Source organism: Cavia porcellus, unplaced genomic scaffold (assembly GCF_034190915.1).
Source record: "Cavia porcellus strain 051 isolate PalLab524CR breed Dunkin Hartley unplaced genomic scaffold, mCavPor4.1 scaffold_24, whole genome shotgun sequence".
NCBI classification, from domain to species: domain Eukaryota; kingdom Metazoa; phylum Chordata; class Mammalia; order Rodentia; family Caviidae; genus Cavia; species Cavia porcellus.
Genome location: NW_026947507.1, coordinates 48866564 through 48889387, shown reverse-complemented (window position 1 = coordinate 48889387; position 22824 = coordinate 48866564). Strand labels below are relative to the sequence as shown.

Below are 22824 nucleotides of genomic sequence, written 5' to 3'. Positions count from 1 at the left end.
AAAATTAAGTGCATGTTGTTTGCACTAGTGAAGAAAGAAAACGGTTTGGTCAGCACAGGAAAGTGCCTGGGAGGGGAGCGCGTGCGCAGCGCTCGGCCTGGGCGGCAGGGCGTTGCCAGCAGGGCGCGGGCGGGAGGCTGCGGTCCCCGCTGCGGGCAGAGGCCTCCGTCTGCTCCGGATCTTCAGAGGAGTGGGGATGGGTTCTGTGTTTTTATTTATGGAAAAGACACAAAATGCCCTGCCGAAGTCGCTGTTCAGACACTTTAAACACGTAGCAGCCTGGCTTGCGCGCCGGCGGAAACCGTCAGCGAACCAAGCCGACCCCAGGTCGCCCCCGTAAGTGCGCCTCGGTGTGAAGCTGGGAGACCTCGCAGGCTCCGGGGAGACCCCTGCCGTACCACGCAGGGAGTCTTCTCCGGCCGCGGCCTCCTTTCTGACACCCTGTCCCCTCCATCGTGCGCCCCTGAGAGACTTTTTAATGGGCAGACTGTCAGTGCCATTTGCAGACTGACACATTCACCTAGCAACTGCATGGTGACTCCCTCAGAATATTCCGATTTTAAGGGTGTTTAGGAGACCGACCCCTGAAGTAAAGAAATCTGAATCAAAGAAAAAATACTACGGGGCCACGCAAGCCGAGAACTGCAGGTGGTGAGGGTGCACCAGCCTCCCCATGTGTGCATGTAGCACACTGGCTGGCGGAGAGGCTTGTCTTCAATTTGCAGATGTTCATATCCAGATAAATGCCTTACCTAAAGAACATGTTGAAAATCCAAGCTCCAGAAATGTAAGGTTAGGGGTCCATAGCTGTACTTACGGATGTGTACATAGTCGTTACAGAGTCACCCCCACAGTGAAGCAAGGCTGTCCGATGACACTGCCACGGTGTTTGGGGAACAGACTTCTCAGAATTACGCTGTCTTCTCAAGTGCTTGCAAAAATGCCTTCCATAGATTTTTGATACTGTCAAACTTTAAATGCAGCATATAAAAGAAATGTCTCTTGGAATTGGTCTGCCAACAACTTTTATATAAGCAAATGAAAGCATTGTAAATCAGATTTTTCCAAGAGAATGATCCTCAAAGATTCAGTGTGCTTAGTTGTTGGTATTCTTAGCAGAATCTTCTGTTCTTTTGTACTGTACCTTTCATTCTGAGTCACTTTATTTACAGCTTAGTTTTCTTGAATCCTACACTGGATCCTTTGAGCTTCTGGGAAGTACTTTGAATTGTTGGAATTATAGACTTCAATCTGCAATTCCTCTTCATGGGCTTAAAATGCCTTATTTTATTGATGCCTTCTTTCATCGTGCCTTTTAAATCAAAGAGTTACTGGTGTATGCTTTTAGAAGAATTATGTCAGTGTTGCCAAACTTTTGTTCCCCTGCCGGTTTGGTTCTCTTACCATATAAACTACAGGGAGTTGGATAATGGAACTAGGTAGAGTCTTGGGATATTGATGGCATTTCTCTACCTCATCCTTAAACTTTTGGATATTTTTGGACATTTGGGAACTTTTAGACAGGTTTTATGTTTATTTTTTACAAGACCAAGTTATGGAGTAGTTGCCAGCATGAGACAGTTTTCGGGTGTGGATGATAATTTGTTCAACATGTCAGACTTTCTCATCTGCCAGTACTAAGGACTGAACCCACGACCTTAGGGCATTCTAGGCAAGCACTCTATCTCAGAGCTACAACCTCAGCCCCTCTTGTCTTTTCAAATGTGTCATACTTTCTGCACTTTCTCACTTGTAAAATGTAAGAGTTAGTACTCTTTTTAAAAAATTTTTTTTATTCTGGGGTGTTTGGTTTTATTGTCTGTGATGGTATGAACAGTTATTTTGAAGAAAACAAGACATTATAATAGCTAGTGCTGATTTAATATGAATTTGTTTAGAAGTCCCATAAAGCTTTTGTTCTTCTGTCTCCATCGGTTTTATAACATCGTATCTTATTGGATTTTATTATATGTGATAGTATAAATAAAAATTTTTATAGACAAGAAGATAATATAGAAACCATTGTTTGGGAGCTGGGGATTTAGCTCAGTGGCATAAGCTCCTGCCTTGCAAGTGTGCGGTCGTGAGTTCGATTCCTGGTACCGAAAAAGACAAAAAAAAAAAAAAAAAAAAAAAAAAAAGAAGAAGAAAAGAAAAAAAAAAGAAACCATTGTTTGTTTTGTGTTAGCTGGTTCTAAATACCCTATGATATTTTCATCCTCTTGAATGGTTTTACACTGTCTTGTTATGTTTGATGCTATAGTATATGAAGGTATAGTCAAATATTTCAAGAAAGAGATACTATGGTAACTACTGTTACGTTGGGTTATCTTGTGGTGAAACACTATGTTGCTTAAATTGTTTTGTTCTGACCTGCGTTGTTATGTTCTCTTTTATCTTAATCTCCTTTTTTTAATAAAAAAATTTTAAAAATTAAAAATTTAAAAGGGTTAGTACTCTTCAGAATTCTTTTTGGCACTTAAGAACGATTCTGTACTGCTAAAGGGGTGGGGGAATAGCATCTCAGGAAAAAGGAAAAAGAAAAAATATCTAAATTTTTATAAACACACTTAGGATAGCTAAGATGATTGTGCTACAAATTCTGTAAGTTCTTGGAACAAAACAATTAACATTCATAGAATTGCAACAATTTTGTATGTTTGTGTCTGGTGATCTGAGGGACTGCTGAAGAACACTATGTAAAATAACAACCTTAGTTCTGTTCCTACTACCTTGTTTTGAAGGCCTACATCATCATTGTTTTGGGCTCGTTGTTATTGTTATTTATTTATCTTTTTTGTATCTTGTTTTTCTAGTAATCTGTTTTGTTTCGTTTTGTTTTTCCCTTTAATACAGAGAGGATAGATGTACATGTAGAGGCTTATACATGTATTAGAACTTTTCCTAAACAGTTTATGAGAATTGATTATATTATGCATGATAAAATGAACAGCTACTTTGAAGAAAAAGAGACATTATAGTAACCATTGCTGATTCGTATTGTCATGCTGTGAAATCCAGTACTGCTTCTATCTTTGTTCAGAGCGGTTTTAGTCTATTTCGTGTTGTTTAATTTCAACATGCATGAAGGTATAGACAGCTGTTTTGAAGAGGACAATAGACATTACAGTAGTCATTATTGATTTTCGTATTGTTTGGCTTTGAAGGCATGTAATGCCTTCATTACTCTGTTCTGATCAGTTTTATACTTTTTTGTTTTGCATGAATTCATTGTGTGTGAAGATATAGACAACTCTTTAGAAGAAGAGACATTATGGTAGCCACTGTAGATTTCCTGTTCTCTTGTTTTGAAATCTGTGTCACTTACATTGTTTCCTTCTGATCTGTTTTGTTTACCCTCTTTAAAATAAAAAAAAGAATGATTCTGTGTAATATGAATGTAAAATGTTCAACAAGCATAAAATCTATCTCAATTCGTTCATGGCAAAAAAATAAATAATGTACTGTTTCTCATACATTGTAATGAATATATAATGAATAGGAAAATTTTTTGAATTGCAAATCAATTTATTAAATACTATACGTAAGGGTCAGGAATGTGGCTCAGTGGCACAGCACCTGCCTAGCAAGCACAAGGCTTTGAGTTTGATTCCTGGTACCAAAAAAAATAAAACAAAATAGAATAAAATAAAATAAAAACTACCTACATATACATGTTAAACAGCAACTGAAGAATCATAGGTATCTACTAAATACTTGTTATGAAAGTGAATGGAAAGTAGCAATTTATCTTGACCAATGATTAAAAAACAAGTATGACATGATCACTCACCTTCAATGTACTTGGCCCATTGGAGGACATACTATATTAGAAGATTAGGCACAGCCACTGTGGAAAGAGCCAGATATCATTCTTTTCCCGTGAGTCAGCATGAAGACTGTGTGAAAATAGAACAAGAATTCACCAAGAAACAAGCCCTCCCTGCAAATCAGCACCATGCACAGGCCACTGGGAGAAGAGCCAGATGCCAGCCCCTTCTGGTGTGCAGGGTGAGAAACAAGAATAGCGAGCCCCATCACCACCCCTGGCCACCATAAGCGACTGGCTGATATGGAGAAACACAGGCTGCAATGATAGCTATTGAGGTAAGATACAATTTAATGCTTGTAGTTTTTAGTGTTTTACTGACTTTGCAGTCTTAAGTCAGTGGTCTGATCGTCTATTCAGAGGATAACATTGTGCAATGCAGCATTTCTGGGGTATTTCTTTCTGAAGGTGGTAGCCATTGTTGATTCCCTATTGTCTGGTTTTGAAGTCCCCTATCATTCTCATTGTTTTGTTAGGTTGGGTTTTATTCTGTTTTGTTTTGTTTGATTTTATTATATCTAATGGCATGGGCAGCTATTTTGAAGATAACAAGATAGATTATGGTAGCCATTTTAGACTTATTGTTTTCTTGTTTTGAAGTCCTTTACTGCATTCATTGTTTTGTTTGTATTGCTTCTATTCTGTGTTGTTTTGTTTGATTTTTACCATGTCTTAAGGTATCTGCTGCTATTTTGAAGATAGCAAGAGGCATTATGGTAACCATTTTTGATTTCCTATTGTCTTCAAGTCTGTGTCACTTACACTGTTTTGTTCTGATTGGCTTTATTCTGTTTTATTTTTCTTGGTCTTATTGTCTTTAAAATAAAAACAATAAAAAAGAGGCTGATCAGATGACAAATACAGCATAGTCGTTAGTATGTACAGGTGTTCTAGAAGCACACAGACAAGGACAGCGGCTCACACAAGGCAGCTGGTACACAGCAGGCAGAGAATGTGACCTTTAGCAGGTCCTCAAGGGTCTGCACACATTCATGAGTGGAAAGATAGATAACCCATTCAAATGAAGGGAACTGAATATGCAGAGGCAGAAAAGGGCATGAAGAACAAGAAAGATCAGATTTGATGACTGCTGGTGAAAAGAAGCTTGGAGGATATGAAAGCATCTGAGTTGAGGTCAGAGCTTACACTTGTCAACTTTATTGTAACTGAGTGTGACAATCATCCAGAGACTTTAGAGGGAACATCATAAAGAACAAGAAGATTAGCAAATGAAGGTTTGGGCCATCAGTGGCAGTGAAGACAGGGAAGGGTGCTCAGGGGGTGCTGAGGATGTATAAGGGGATCAGGGGAGGACTGCTGCAGTACGGTCCTCAATGGTCCATGCATCTCCACTCAGCCTTTACCATACACTCCAAACTGACCTGCCCCTGGCTATTAGTAAACACTGATGGACAAACTTGCAAGGCACATATGCCCTGGGTTTTACTTCTCTTGCCATGGCTAGAAATCTCTGGAACACCACTAAGTGACTTGGCCAAGGATAACTTTTGGGAGATGTATCAGACACATCATCCCACCCAACATCCAGAATTAATCTCCAGCCAACACCAACTGCCCATGCCACCTAAGACAGCCAGCTTCCAGCCAACAGTCCATTCACTCCAGCCTGAGAACGAGCCTCAGAAAGCTTCAGTGTACACAGCTGAGCCAGCTGTGCTAGGCAGCACTTGCTTCAGCTCTGAGAGATGGGTGGCTCGCTGCACTTCAAAGATGAGGCAGCAGTGAGTGAGCGGTAGCCTTCCTCTCACAGGACGTCCGCTGGCCTGCGGACAAGAAAGTAGCAGTTTGGAGAGGTAGAGTGGGACAGCTTTCTTGGCTTTGGTGTTGGTTTTAGATGGGGTGCTTGCTTTATTTTTAGATGAGGAAGAACTCAAAAATGGGGGAGAATTTGAAAAATAAAACTTAAAAGGGTTTCTATGAAGTTTAATGCAATAACATAAGCAAAAGTATGAAATGAAAAGTAATTGTTATCTTCTATGTCTACGTTAATTAAGTGTACATTTTCTTCTATTTTACTTCTTATACAATTCACACAGTGGCTATACACATGCATACAAAGAGATCTAATTTGGAACAGTAGTATATTTTAAAACAGCTCCTTAATTTCTGCATACAGGTGAGATGTAATAATTTTGCAGGCTTAAAAATTTTTGCCTACAGATGCAATGTAATTTTTGCTGACTGAGCTCTTCTTCTACCCAAAGCCAAAGAATTCAACTGTTGCTTCTTCAAAATGAAGTGTTCACACAGAGACATGTTGATACATTCTGTACATAAATGAGATATAAACAGAATGAAAAGTTCCAAGTGTGAACACTAAATCCCTTACATAAACATATTTGATCACTAAACAAACTTCTCTTAGCTTTCAAGATATTTAATTAAGGTACTCTATTTATTGTTTGCTTTCCTGTGATACTGGGATTGAAGTGCCTATTTCAGGTAATGAATTACATAATAAGATATGCATTTTATCATGCATTTAATTTCAAAACATAATGTGTAGCCTACAAAATGAAGGCAATAAACTGCTCAGTGCCTGATGTGTTCATGTGGGAAAAATGAGCAAATTAGAATGCTTTTCAGTCTTGATATTCTTATCATAACAAGGCAATCTCAAAAAGACATAGGTTAAATAAATAAATATGCTACACATGATATATTACAAAGTTGCCTTTATTTTTTGTAATAAGTATCTAACTCTAATCTTTTTTTTTTCCAGTGTACCACTCTGGCACTGCATAATACTAAGTGCACTCTGAATGGCTCCTTCACTTCAAATTTTTCTTCCAAAAGTACTTAAAATTGTTGTTGTTTTATTTTTTCTCAACCTCTCAACTACATTTTGTATTTTATAAAAATATTTGAATATGCTAGTTGCAATCACGTTGGGTATATCATGACTTGTCTAATAATTATTAATAGTTTTAATTGTAATAGATTGGTTTTTAAGCATAATTTTGAAAGCAGCAAATCTTTTCAGGTTCCATGTAGTTTTTGTTTTCTTTCAAGTACTCCTTCTTACTGTGTCCCTGAGTAGAATGTGTGGTCTGTCTACTAATTCCGTGTGTGCAGTGTATTCACTCGGCATCTCTCACTCTGCTTGAAATCTTTTAAGCCCAATATACAACTTTTGTTGAACAACTTATCAAATGGAAGAACTGAGTATATGCTATTCTTTTTTAATATATTGCTTTAGGTGACAGGAAAGGATAAATGGGGATAGAATATTGTAAAAAGTCAAACTTCTCCAAAAGAGGCAGTGGAATAACCAAAGCATTAGACCGTTTGGTTTCCTGAAGTTGGACTGTTAGCAGCAGAATTACCTGAAATCAAGCTTCTTACCTTGGAGTCAGTGAATCAACTCACGAAATGAGTTTTACCAGTACAGTAATATACATACCAAGACAAGGAATATTCGCTTTCAGAAAATGAGAGGTCTGTGTCTCAGTCTGAGCCACAGTCTAGAAGCCTAGAGTTGTAATAAACGATGCCTTCAACCAGATTACAATTCAGCATTGGTTTTATTCAGAACATAGACCGCGAGTCCCCTAGTGCTTTCCCAGTGTTTCAGATCATGGCATGGAGAAAGCGCTAACGTCAGATCCAGCGCACTGAAATGAGTATCACAGCCAAAGGGGAGACCAGGCGAGACCACCAGGAGTGTGGTGGGTATCCGCCACAGTCTGCTAATGCCTCCTCCACGCCTGCTGCCGTCCAGGCCTCCGCGGTGGGTTTGCTTGCTCCATTCATAGAGCGGGAGGCTTAGTCTGAGGCAGCTGCTGGGCCGGTCTCCAGCTCGTTTCAAGGAAGGACGCGGTACAGTTTGCGTTTTTCCACAATTAATTAGCACTACCAACTGGATATGACATTACATGTAGTGTGTTTTTCATTATTTTAGTTACAAGTTAGTGAAATGTTTATTGTACAAGTACAATTTACCTGAATTTTTCTTCTCAGCGAGGTGTGATGGTAAGGAAGATATAAAACAATTTAAAATTACAAGAGAATTTTTATTTCACATAAACTAAGGTGAAATAGAAGTGCAAAATATTTAGAAAAGTGATGGTGAAGGTCGACTTATTATAGATGACAATTGTTCATTGATATATTTGTATGTTAAAAAAATAAACCAAGCAAACATGCAACTCAAAAGAAGTAAAGACAGGAATGGAGAAGTCCAAAGATGTTTGTGACACTAACTTTTATAAAAGCAAAGCCCTAAAAACTACTGTTATTAACATTTCAAATTAAAAGGTCATTTTTCTAAATTCTATACTACTGAAACTGTAACTCAAACTATGTTGAATTTTAGCCACATATCTTTCAGCATCAATTAAATGCCAAATATTGCCCAAAAGTCAAAAATATAAAGTTGAAAGTTGTATGTCAACATTTAGAAAATTAAGTGACACCTGGAACTAAAATTAAACTATAATAACATTTATATTAACATAGAAAGTAATTAGTTACATGTGATTACACGTTTTTGGTTGATCTATTTGTGATTTCTCTTGCTGGAATTTCGGGAACTTCAATCCCTGACAAGATGGACATCATAAAAGCAGATGTAAAACTAAAATCCATATTGTGTATTCATGAACTTGCAGTAAATGTGAATCAATCTTCAATTTTATTAAGTGAATAAATAACTGCTTCATCCTTTAAATTTAGCTATTATAACTACTAATTTGTAACTTAAATCACATTAAAAATGTGGTTGATTATCTGTTTATAACTATGAGTTAATTTTGAAGGAATACATGAAAGATAAAAAAGTCAGTTGCTCCCTCCAGAGTCAGTAGGTAATGATTGAGGTCATTATGCAATCTTCTGCTTGATCATATAAGGAAAATTAAGCTAATGGAAAATTCTCCTTTGGCAGGTTTTCATTAAACACTGTGTGGATCACCAGCTATCTTCAACCTTCACTTAGTGTTTAAAATTAGATGTCTGAGGAAGATAATTAAAAAAGGGAGGGATTGCAATAGTTGAGACAGGAAGTGATTGGGGTAAAAATAAAGACTTTAATAGAGTCAGTGTCATGGTAAGCACGATTTCTATTCTGACCCTGTTCCGGTATGTTGATAATTACAAGCCTATGGCGAGAAAAAGCAATTATACAATGCCAACAATAGGTGTATTCTATAATTCCAGTTATTTCATCATCCACTTTGATGTAAATGAACTTAAGTGGTTTAAGCTACAACAGCTGATACTTGTGGTGGAAATACAAATGCATGTCTTCGGCAATAAAACTGAGTTTTAATCTAAAAATTGCACTTATGAAATTACTTTTGCAAACTCATGATGTTCCTTGATTTTATGAAGACTCACTGTTTCAGGGCAGATAAAGGTATGATGTCCTAACTACTTCATGCTGTGAGCAGCAGGTATGAACTCGCTCAGTCTAGTTCCTATATTAATCCTCTCTTTAAAATACCTCAGATGTGTTCATATGTTCTTCTAATGGGACTCGGACTGACACACAGGTTGTTAATAACAAGATAGTTTTAATACCTTAAACTTAACAAAAACCTTAGAGGAAATGATAAAAAATAAGCTATCAGTTAAAAATAGCAAATATTTATCTATTAAAGTAAAGGCAACATGGTGAAAAATGGTTAAGGATCAAAGGAGATGAGGTGATTGAAAATGTGGCAAACGCTTAAATAAAAACATTTATTGAAGTGAAAGATATATTGCCATAATTGCCATAAACCCACTCAAAATACTCTCCCTTGCATCAAACATACTTATTTCATCATGCTTGCCAGTAGTTCTGGAGTCTTCTTTAGAGTCTTTACAAGGTATGATCAAAAACAATAAATACAGCTGCTGAGCGACATTCAACAGAGACACAGCCTAATAAAAACACTCTGTTGTGCTCTCATACAGTTTATTCATCAGATCTGGCACCTTGTGATTTCTGGGCCTTCAAAGGCAAAATGATCATGAAAGGTAAATGTCTGGAATCAGTTCAGGACATCCAGGAAGCCACAACAGAGTCACTGAAGGCACTCAAGAAAGAGGACTTCCAAAACTACTCTAAAGTGTCAAGAATGACGGCATAAGTGTACTCAAAGCAAGAGGGAGGGTCTTGAGAGAGACTCGTGGCCTTAATGGTCTTTTACTATAATAATATTTTAAAATTTAAACATGCACTATATTTTCCAATCATCTCTGGATTAAGTCCAGAATCTGCCAGTTGTGTAAGTGTGTTGTGTGTTTAGCTTCTGTAAGCCTCAGTTGTGCCTTCCATGAAGCGAGAACCATAATAATGATACCTAGTTTGGATAAGTCATATAAATCATGTGCAGCACCTAGCACAGTGCTTAGCTTCTTAGTTCCAAGTAAAAATTCAATAAGGTAAGGAAATTTAACTTTAGAAAAGTAGGCTTTTTAAAAGACACTCATTCCTTAATAAAGAAATTAATAGAAGTCCAATGTTTCAAAAACTTACATATTCTACTTCTCTAGAAAGTCCAGGAAAAAATGAATCTGGCCTGCAAGATTGTCTGATCTAGTTTGTTGTTAGATTGCTGCAGAATAATAACCCCTCAGATCCATTAAAATTCATTATAGTTCATAAAGAGTCAGCTACATTTTGCATATTGTTATGGTTAAAAAAGCAACTGAATTTACAGTTGCAACCAAAGTATTTTCTTCATACTGTAATGAACAGATAAGCTGTTCAGCTTATTTAATATTCACAGTTCATTTGATCCTGTACTCCCAAGAATTACAACAGAGCTCAGAAGCAACTGGTGTATAATAATGTTCATTTGAAGAAAATGTTCTGACCCAGGGAGTAAGGCAGTTGAGGAGGGGGCTGTCCCATGATTTTCCACTGAGTGTCACATTTTCTAACTATCCTCTTCATGTAAAAGCTCAAAGAAAGAAAGAAAGAAAGAAAGAAAGAAAGAAAGAAAGAAAGAAAGAAAGAAAGAAAGAAAGAGAAAGAAAGAGACTACAATAGATTAAAGGAAGAAATTCAGAATTACACCAGAAACTAAAAATTGAATGAAGACTTGTTTCAGTGATAATAAACTAGGTAATACAAGTACATCTTCTCATAGAGAACAGGAAGAAAAGTTAAAAAACTATTTTAAAAACAACTTTAAAACATCTTTTAGGGGCTGGGGATTTAGCTCAGCGGCATAAGCACCTGCCTTGCAAGCAGGCGGTCGTGAGTTCGATCCCCGGTACCGATAAAAACGAAAAAGACAAAAACAAAACAAAACAAAACATCTTTTAAAGATACCAGGGAGCATAACATGCAGATAGAATTATTTGAAGAAGATCTCAGAGAAGAAACAAGTCATTGAAGGGAACTCAGTGCTTAGAGGCGCTTCTCTCCTGGTAATGAACAAGGGTTAGGTAAGAGCTGTCTCGGAGACTGAGACCCTGGGTACTGCGCTGACAATCTCACAAGACTTAGTAGGCAAAGTACAGTTCAAATCCTGCTACAGAAAGGCTCCCTGAAAAAGAAGAATGCTGTGGGACAGTGAAAGGTCTCTTAAAAAGTAATAATGATAAACTAATAATAGTGTGGTCATGGAAGAGTCATAAAGTCAATCTCAAATACTCTCAGTCCATGAAATTGAATGAAATAAATTAACTTGTTGCTATCATTATCCAACTACCAGACACAAAATTCATTTTTCTTCTAGTGGCAGAAACACCCATTGAGGCCTCAACTAGTTATTTTTGTTTTGCTTTTGGTTTTTTTTTTTTTTTTTTTTTTTTTGAGACAAGGTCTTGCTACAGACTAGCCTTGTATTTATTTCCTAGCTTAGGCAGGCCTACAACTTCTGGGGATCCTCTTGCCTCAGCCTTCCAAGTGCTAGGATTAGAGGTATGAGCCACCACACAGAACTGACTTCGACTAGTTCTAAAAGAAAGTATTCTTAAGCAATAAATGACACTTCAAAAAGACAACAAAATACATGAAGAAAATAAAATACAACTTTTAAAAGCAGAAGAAGAGAAGCCAGTTGTAATAAATTCATGAATGTAAACAGTTCTGAATTTCCAATTCAATACAGAGATAGAATTAGGAACTGGAAGGTAAACTAGAATAAAATATACAGATTGAATTAGTAGAGACAATGAGATACAAAAACTAGGTTAAAAAGTTATTTTTGTCAGTGTTCTCTAGAGAACAGGATGTATAGAAACAGAGAAAAGGATTTACAGAAAGACTGAGTCAACCAATTATGAAGGTTAACAAATCTCAAGGTCTGCAGTTATCAAGTCAGCAGCGCAGGAGCGCTAGGGCTGTAAATGCAACTTAAATTGCACCCCAAGAACAGGAGAGCTGCTGGTGCAGCTCAGTCCAAATACCAGAGGTTCAAAGCCCAGACAGAGGCAATGTTTCCATGTGATTCAGACAGAAGGAAGGTGCCAAGGTCCCAGCTCACCACAGACAGGCAGGAAGAGCCCCTCTTACTCTCAGCAGCTCAGCCTTTTTATTTTTCATAAACCTCTACAGACTGGATAAAGCTAGTCAGACGGGCAATCCACTTTACAGAGCCTACCAGTTCAAGTCCTGACTAAAGTCCACAACCATCCTCACAGACACCCAGATCAGTGCTCTACTAATCATCCAGGCAGCTATGGCCTAGTAAAACAAACAAACAAAATCTTAAAATTGAATCTAATAACATATTAAAAGAGTAATGCATTATGCCATGGGAGGTTTATTCCAGGAAAACAAGAATGTTTTAGCTTTCTAAAAATCAACCAACAAATTCACAACTCTGGCTCAATAAGCAAACATAGGCATTAACAGACATAGAAAGCTATCAAACTTTAGAACTCTTGCATATAAAAGTAGTCAGAAAAGCAGGAAAAGATGAAAACATATTGGTACTATAAAAAAAGTGTTACAGAAATAATTAACAAACATAAGTAGAGACAATTGCCTATTGTTTCAGAAAAAGAACTACATTGGCAAAGTTTATCGTTGCATTACACTTTGGATTCAGAGTAATCACAGAATAGATAATGTTGACAGTGACTGTGATGATGATTATATTATATTTAGAAAATTTGTTCTCGAAATGCTGCATCTTTTATACTTACCATCCCTAGGTCCCCTCCCTTCTCCACAAAGTCCACCACCCTTTTTCCTATGTCTTTTATTTTGCTCTTTGTTTATATTTTGGGTTTTTCTTTTTTAACTTTTATTTTGAAGAGAATAAAACCAAACAAAATAAAACAATAGAGGCAATCAAAACAAAATGATGAACATGGTACAGGATTTCAGAACTAGATAAAAGCAAATCAATAATGGCTACCACAATGCCTCTTGTTATCTTCAAAGTAGCTATCTATACCATCATACATAATATAAACAAAACAAAATAGAATAAAATCAATCAAAACAAAACAATAAAGTCAATACAGAGCTTCAAAACATGATAATAGGAAATCAATAATGGCTAACAAAATAATATATTTTATCTTTGAACTAGCTATCCATACAATCAAATATAATAAAATCCAACAAAATCTAATAAAAACAAACTAAACAGAACAATGAAAACAATACAGAGTTTCAAAACATAATAATAGATTAATGATGGCCACTGCTTTCCTTTTCAAACATTTCTTCCCCTTTCACTTTCACAATATCTATTGTGCATTTTGGATCCTACTAACTCCTTTAGCTTTATACTAGGGAGACAACACAGTGTTCACCCGTGTGACTGAACAATTTCATCCATGAACATGATCTCAAGTTGTATCTATTTACCTACAAGAGCCTTGAGGTTATCTTTCTTTATAGCTGAGTAGCTTTCCATTGTATAAAAATGCCATGTCTTTCTTACTTGCTCTGAAGCTTATGGACAAGCTGCTCCTACTTTTTTCTGAGCATTGTTGTTTCTCCTTTGACTTTCAGTCTATAATTTTTCTTTCAAGTTAAATGTGTTTCTTGAATAAAGCATATTGATGGATCCTGTCTCCTGATTCACTCTGCCTGTGTTTCTTTTTAGTGGTAAATTGAGGCAATCTACATTAATGGTTATGGCCAACATGCACTGGCTCATCTCTGCCATACTGTTCTCCTGCCATTGGCTCCCTACTTTCCTCCTCTATTTAACTGTCAGCCCCAGTTGGTGATCCCCTTGTGCCACTGTTCCTGCAATCATGGCCATTTTCATCTCACTCTAGAATGTCCTTCAGTTTCTTTATAGTGGTGGTTTGGTGGTCATGAATTCCTTCAGTTGTTCTTTGTTATAGAAGTATCTTGTTTCTCTGTTAACTTTCGGAGAAAATTTTGCAGGGTATATCAATCTGGAAGTTGTTTTCTTTCAGGACTTGCATACTTCATTCCAGCCTCTTTTTGACTTGATGGTTTGTGTTGAGAAGTCTGTCATGAATCTGATGGGTTTTCCTTTGTAGGTGATCTATTTCTTTTTTCTGACAACTTTTAATATTCTGTTCTTATGTTGAGTTTCTGGGATCTTGATTATTATATGTCTGGGTGTAGATTTATTTTGGTTATTGCTAGCTGTAATACTATAAACCTCACTTATCTGTATGTCACATCCTTTTTCTATGCTGGGAAATTTATTTTGTGTTTTTCATATTAAAGAAGTCATGTTATGTTTCCTCCTTGGTTTCTGATTAATTTTACTGAGGATTATTGTCTCAAGAGCTATCCATTTTTTTTGCAAATGAATGAAATGTATACTTCTTTATGCATGAGTAATGTGTACTCCATTATATATAAATACCATATTTTCTTTATTCATTCATCTGTTTTTTTAAAAAAAAGTTTATTAGTATATGTATATTTGCAGTACATAGTGTTTACTTTCACCTTGTGCTAAACATATCTTAATTAATTTTTTAATTTTTCATTTTTGAGAATAAAACAAAAGAGAACAGAACAAAACAAATCAGAACAATGAAAGCAACACAGCACTTCACAATCAGACAACCAGACATCAATAGTAGCTATCATAATGTCTCTTTTCTTCAAAATAGTTGAGCATACCCTCACATACATTAATATCAAAAACAACAATGCAGTATAAAACCATTCAAAGGGATGAAAGCATTACAGGACTTCAAAAACAAATAACAGAAAATGAACAATGGTTACTATAATATTTCATTTCCCTCAAAAAATTGTCTATACCATCACACATAATAAAATAAAATAAACCATAACAGGATAGCACCAATCAAAATAGAAGAACAAAAGCATGGTAAGACTTCAAAGCAAGATGATAGTAAATCAACAATGGCTAACATAATGTCTTGTTTTCTTCAAAATAGTTATTCATACCATTACACATAATAAAATCAAGCAAAACAGAATAAAACCAATCAAATAAATGAATGAAAGCATTATAAGACTTCCAAGCAATATAATAGGAAATCATGATTACCATAATATTATCCCATTATATTCAAAATAGCTGTCCCTACCATCTGACATCACAGAGAATAACAAAACAAAACAGAACAAAGCCAAACCTAACAAATTTGTGTAAACAATGCAAGAGTTCAATATAAAACAATAAGAAATTGACAGTAGTTTCCACCTTTCCTCCCAGGTGTTTCCTCCCCTTTGCTCTTACATTAACTATTTTGCTTTTAGATTCCATTAACTCCTTCTGTTTGTTATGCCAGGGTTCACATGTATGAGTTCGAACTGTTTTGGCCATGAACATGATCTCCAGTTGTGTTCATTTACCTATTTACCCACAAAAGCCTTCAGGTTATTCTACTTTATAGCTGGGTAGCTTTCCACTGCATGAAAATACCGTATCTTTCTTATCCATTCTGTGGCTGATGGGCAAGTCACTCTTGCTTTTTTTTTTTTTTTTTTGGTCTCCTGTCACATGAGGACAAAACAATTGTCCTCCTTTGATTCTCAGTCTATGAATTTTCTTCCCAATTAAATGTGTTTCTTGTGTACAGTGTATCGATGGATCTTGTTTCTTGATCCACTCTCCCTGTGGTTCTTTTTATTTGCTGACCTGGGGCCATCTACATAAATGGTTACAACCGGCATACATTGGTTTGTCTCTGTCCTGCTCTCCTCCTATTGTTGGTCCCCCACTTTTCCCCTTCATTCAATTGCCTGTCGTATTTGGTGATCCTCCTCTGTTGCTGTTCCTGGAACCATGGTCAGCTTTATCTCTCTCTAGAATATCCTTTAGCACTCTCTGTAGGGTTGGTTTGGTAGTCACAAATTCCTTCGGTTGTTCTTTTTTATGGAAGTATCATATTTTCCCATCAATTTTGAAAGATAGTTTTGCAGGGTGGATCAATCTAGGTTGGAAGTTGTTTTCTTTCAGAGTTTGAAACACTTCACTCCAAACTCTTCTTGGCTTGATGGTTTGTGTTGATAAGTTTGCTGGGATTTTGATTGGTTTTCCTTTATATAGGTGATCTGTCTCTTTTCTCTAACAGCGTTTAATATTCTATTCTTGTGCTGAATTTCTAGGATTTTGATTATTGTATGTCTGGGTGTATATTTACTTTGGTTATGGCTAGTTGGAGTCCTATATGCCTCACTTATCTGCATGCCAGATCCATTTTCCATGTTTGGAAAGTTTTCTTCTATTACTTATGTGACTATCCTTTTAATTTCATTTGTGTTGACCCCTGCTTTGTTACCTAACCTATCACTCTTAAGTTATGGTTCTTTGCATCATCTTGCAGCCATTGGGTTGTTACTTCCTGATTCCATGTTATTTTTAAGAGATCTTTTCTTTCACAATCACTAGCTGCTATCCTGTCTTCAAGGTTTGAAAGTCTGTCTTCAGCGTCTTTCAAGCACTTTTTCCAGCTTTTGATTGAATTTTTAATTTCCTGCATCATAATTCCTTTCTACATTCATTCAAGGTTTCCATCATTTTCCTATGCTCCTCTTTATTGTCTCTGTCTTCTTTAGACCTGCGGAACAATTCTTTCAGTATGTTTGTGATTTCTTCATTTACCTGAGACATTATTTCTGACTTGACTGCTTTTACAGTATCATAAAGTTGTCTCCTAAATTCAGTTGCTCTCCTCTCAGAGATTTCAGGTTTGTGACTTCCATTTTCTTCCATGATTGTATATCTCCCAGACTTATTCTGTGAGGGCTGGAGGTCTCTGTTTGCCTTTTGCTCCGTCACCTTGACATTCTCCTGCGTTCCTCCCAACAAGCTAGCTGTGGGGCCCCAGGCACTTCCCGTGTTGGCTACCAACAGGCAGTGTAGGGGGATGAGACAGGCATTTGCGTTCCTCTAATTCCAGATTTATAGCAAGACAGCAGGGGATGGAGCAGGCTTCTCTAGACCTATGCAGCTACACTGTGGCTTTACTGATGATCAGGGGTACATGGAGGTGGGGCTGCTTCTCTCAGCCTGTGTGTCTACCCTGGGACTCCCATGGTGGTGGCAGACACACAAGAGTGTGTTTGTCTGATTCTGCTAGTGAGTGATGGCTGCCTAAGGGAACCAAGGGCCTCCAGTGGTGGACTACAGATGTACAGGGCTTACCTGGCTGTGTGTCCTGCTCCTGCTAGCTGCCTACGGGAAGGAGCCTTCTGGTGGCAGCTCCCTGAGGGTGGAGGTGGATCTGCTGATTCTCTCTGCCCATGCTGACCACCTGCAAGACGTGGCATTTTGGTGGTAATGCACAGCAGGCAGAGGTGGATCTGTCTCCCTCAACCCACACTAGGCACATGGAAGAAGGGGCCTGTCAGGGTAGTGCTTGGCAGGCAGAAGCTGGTCTCCTGGTTCTCTTGGCCTGTGCTGGGCCTCTTAATCATTTCTATTCCCCTCACAGTCTCCTCCCTTCCCCTCTTGATGCACTTCCTATTTGCAAATGATTGATCTCCCCATTTGCCATTGTCTACCTTTTATTCTTTTTGTTAAATTATTTGTACTTTGGGTTCCTCAGAGAAATTATGCAATATTTAAGCTTGTGTGTCAGATGTATTTCACTTACATTATATTTCTAGGTTGCATACATTTTCCTACAAATGACTCAAATTTATTTTTCTTTAGTACAGAGTAGCGCTCTATTCTGTATAAACGCATTTTCTTTATCCATCTATTTGTTAATGAATATATATATATAAACTGTTTCCAAGATTTAGCTTTTATGCATTGCACTACTATAAACATAAGTATGCATGTATCACTGTGGTATGATGCCTCTAACTCTTTGGGAGGATACCTAGCTATGGAACAGCCAATTGAGTGCAATTTCTAGTTTTAGATTTTTGAGGAATCTCCATAGTTTAGATTCCCACAAAAATTATAGAAGGATTTCTTTCTCCCTGTAGGCTCACCAGCATTTTCTATTGTGTCTTTGTTTGTTTGCTAATAATCATTTTTTTCCTGGAGTACAAAGAAATCTCAGTTTTTAAAATTTGCACTTTCCTCATGATCAGAAATATTGAGTATTTTTTCATTTATTTATTTTCCATTTCTGTCTTCTTCTGGAAAGTGTCTGTTTATTTCAGTTGCCCATGTTTTGATTGGATCTTTTATTTTGGGGAATCTGGTTTTTGTTGTTGTTGTTCTTTGTAAATTCTACATATTAGTTCTATTTCAGAGAAGTAATTAGCAATTTTTCCCCGTTCTGGAGGTAGTCTCTTCATTCCAGTGATTGTTCTCTTTGCTGTGCCATAGCTTTTTAATTTGATGTCATCCCATTTGTTGATTCTTGATGATATTTCATGTGCAATTTGTATTAGGTTTAGAAAGTCCTTTCTTGTATCTTTGTCTTCAAGAAGTTACCTATTTTATCTTGTAGTAAAGTGCTACTGTTTTTAACACTGATTTCTTCCATTCATTTTGTTTTATTTTTGTCAAGATTCATAACTGTAGATCTTTAGTACAAGTTGACCTCTGGAATTACGATACCTCTTGCTTTGTTTCTGTCACCCAGGATGGCTTTTGTTATGCTTAATCTATTCTGGTTCCATGTAAATTTTAGAATAGTTTTATTTTTTCCTAGTTGTATGAAGAATGTCATTGGTACTTTGACTGGGGTTGTGTTAAGCCTATGTATCAGTATTGCTAGCATGGGTATTTTGACAATATTGATCCTGTGTTTCCAGGCACAAAAGATAGCTTTATATTTTCTGATTTAGCATACAGTAATATTACTGATTTTTATGTATCAAATTTGTAGCCTGCTACATTACTGAATTTGGTTCTGGTTTTTTGGCAAAATTTTTAGTCTCCTATGGAAAGAGTCATGTCATTTGCAAATAATAATGTGATCATTTCCTTTCATATATTCATCCCTTTTATTTCTTTCTTTTTCCCAACTGTTCTGTCTCATGTTTTGAGTACCATACTGAATGGGAAAAGTGATAGTGGATACCTTTGTCTTGTTCCTGATTTTAGAAAGAAAGTTTTCAACCCTTTTCCATTTAACATGTAGTATATTTATCATAAATGGCTTTTATTGGGTTGAAAATAAGGTCATTGGATACCTATTTGTTTCAGTGTTTTTGTCATAAATGGCTATAGAATTTTGTCAAAAGCTTCTGCATTTATTGAGGTGATCATGTGACTTTTTTCTTTGCTATGTGGAATACTACATTTATTGATTTGCATATGCTGAACCATCCTTGCATTCATGGAATTTAGACTACTTAACCATGATGAATGATGATTTATTTAGTTATGTCTGAACTTTTTTGATGATATATGAACTTTTTGATGATTTTAATTCTGTTCATCAATATCTTGTTGAGGATATTTATCTATGTTCATTAAAGAAGTGGCCTACAGACAAGCATCCAGGAATGAGTTTAAGGTACTCTTTCTCTTTTAATTCTGTGAAAGAATTTGGCATGTATTGGGATTGATCCTCCATAAAGCTTTCATAGAATTTAGCGATGAATCTTCAAATCCTGAGCTTTTCTTAGTTGGTAGGTTTTTTATTACTGGTTCAATTTCATTGCATATTATTATGTTGGTTAAGACTTTATGTCCCCTTGGTTCAGTTTTGGTAATTTGTATGTGTCTAGGAAATGTCTGTTTCTTCTACATTCTCCAATGTGTTGAAATACAATTTTTCATAGTAATTTCCAGTGATCTTCTGATTTTCATCATGTTCATTGTGATTTCATTGTTTTTTTACTTCCAACTCTATTGAGGTGAGTATCTTTACCTTCTGTTTGATAGGTTTGGCCAATGGTTTGTCTATTTTCCTTACTCTTTTGAAGAACAAGTTTTTTTCATTCATTGATTCTTCACATTGTTCTTTTAGTTTCAATTTCATTAAATCCCCCTGTAATCATTAGTATTTCCTTCCTTGTGTTAGGTTATTGTTTATCTAGGAATTTGAAGTGGATAATTAGGTTATTTATTTAAACTCATTCTATTTACCTATTGTAGGCCTTCACAGTTATAAACTTCTCTTAGCATTGCTTTCATCATATCCCATAGGTTTGGGGATGTTATATTGGCTTTATTGTTTGATTATAAGAATTATTTAATTTCTTCCTTGCTTCTGTGACACTCTGAGTATTTTTTAGAGTATGTTATTTAATGTTCAAGTGTTTGTAAAATTTTTGTGGTTTGTTTTGCAATCAGTTTTTTGTTTCAGTGCACTATGATAACATATATATGATAATTTTCATTAGTTTATATTTAGTTAAACAAGTTTTATTGACTAATATGTGGTCTATTTTGATGAAAGTTCCATATGCTTCTGAGAAGAATATGTATGCTATTGTAATAAGGTAGAATACTCTGTAGATATCTATTAAATCCATTTGTTCAAGCATGTAGTTCAGCTCTAATTTTTTTTTAGACAAAATCTCACTATAGAGTTTAGGCTGGCCTTGAACTCATGTATGTGGCCCAGGCTAGCCTCAAATTCATGATGATCCTCCTGCCTCAGCCTCCCAAGTGCTGAGATTATAGGCATACACCACCACGCCCAACAAGCTCTGATATTTCTTTGCCAAATTTTAACATGATTTATCTAATTTGTGCAAGTGGGATATTGAAGTCCCCTACTATGATTGCAATAGTGTTTATTTGATCTTTTATGGTGATTATGATGGACTTGGATATGTGATTATCTATGTATCTACAATTGTTATCAATTCCTGTTGAAATGTTCCTGTAACTAATATGTAATAATATATAATTTTGCCCCTTCTCATCTGTTTTAGTTTGATGTCCACTTTTCTGAAGAATAAGCTTGCTACTTCAGTTTGCTTTTGGAATCCTGATGTATGGAATATTGTTTCCCCATCCTTTGACTTTTAGTCTATAAAGTTCTTTTTGGAGTAAATGTGTTTTTTGGATACTGTTGAATTTTTTTCTTCTTGATCCATTTCACCAATGTGTGTATTTTGATTGGGAAATTGAGGCCATTCACATTAGAAGTTATTATTGAAAGTTATTGACTTATTCTCTCATTGTGTTATTTTTCTCTTGACTCCTTTTTTGTTTAACTTATTAGTCTGCTTGATGTGTTCATTCTATATGACATTTTACCTTTGTGGCTTTATTGTCTCTGTCTAGGATATCACTTAGTATTTTTAGAGTGCTGGTTTGGTGGTCATTAATTTCTTAAACTATTCTTTGTCATAGAATGTTCATATTTCTCCATTGATTTTGAAGCATAACTTATAGAATTTATTTGCCTGGGTTGAAAGTTGTTTTCTTTTGGGAATTGAAACACCTCACTCCAACCACTCCTGGCCTTTAATGTTTATGTTGAAAAATCTGTTGCAATCTTCATGGATTTACTTTTATAAGTGACTTTTTTTCCTTTCAATGACAGCTTTTAACAATTTGTCCTTGTGTTTGACTTGTGTGATTTTTCACTATGATGGGTTACAGGGAGCTTCTTTTTTTTACAATCTGAATTTCTGTAGGCTTCACTTAACTATATGATGAATTCTTCCTTGTACATAGAAAAATATTGCTATGATTTTTGTAAACAGATTTTTAAATTTCATGTGTGCTATCCTCTAATTTTTCTCTAAGTTGATTATTTTAGTGTTAATCTTCTTGATGTTATCTAGTAGCTATCAGATCAGTTTTCCTGGTTCTTTTGTTTAAGGTATCTCTGATTGTATTATCTTATGCTTCTGTTCTTTTTCTCAATTTCTAAGAGTTGGTGCCTCTTGGATGTGCTTTGATGGAGTTGGAATTCTTTGAAAGCATTTTGTTACCTTGATTTTTCATATTTCTGTGTGTCTGCATGTGCGCACATGCATGTGTGTGCCTTGTGTTCACCTGCATGTGCTGAGGGAGAAATAGAGTAAAGAAACTTCATTGTTGGTTTGAAGACCACTTCAGGTGATGTGATCTTGGCTTTATTTGAAAAGAGATATTGTCTATCACTTTATCCCTTTCAGTTTATTTGGGTTGAACCAAGTTACTGTGTTGTAGGCAGAGAATTCTTACTGGTTATAACAGTGTTCACAGATCCAACCATCTATCTATAATGAATATTAAAACTTTCTTTGGCAATTTCACCCTTTTATCAGGGCCTCTTACAGACTAATGATAATGCAATTATGAGTCGTTAGTCTGGGAGGGAGAATGTGGAGGGAGAATGGTAGGACAGGGGGAGGGGGAAAAGGAAATAGGTATGTCAATAGGAGGAGAAGTAGATTAAAAAAATGTTAGTGGGTAAAAAAATAGAAGGTCAAACACTGTTGGAGATATTTATAGCAGGAAAAGTGTTAGTGTTGAGGTTTAAGAAAATATTTGTAGAGATAGCAGGAAAGATGTAGGAGAAAGGAAGTTAAGTGTTGAGGGAAGTTGTGAGGTTTTTTGAACCTATTGATATATCTGTAGTTAGTCTGTATCCCCTAACATAGTTCTATTAATGGTTACCCCAACATGACCGTGACCATTCAAGTTAAATCACTGGTTTGTTCTTACTCTTTTTGGCACATCTATAAGCCAAATATATATATGATTGAAAAATTGAGAAGAAGCAAGAGAAGAGGGAAAATAAGAACCAAAAGAAAA

General features: G+C 36.1%; 1 pseudogene; it reads left to right on the top strand.

The window, feature by feature from the left end:
- Positions 1-673: 673 nt before the first annotated feature.
- On the top strand, positions 674-1733 carry LOC100723978 (E3 ubiquitin-protein ligase RNFT1-like; annotated as a pseudogene).
- The last annotated feature ends 21091 nt before the right edge of the window (positions 1734-22824 follow it).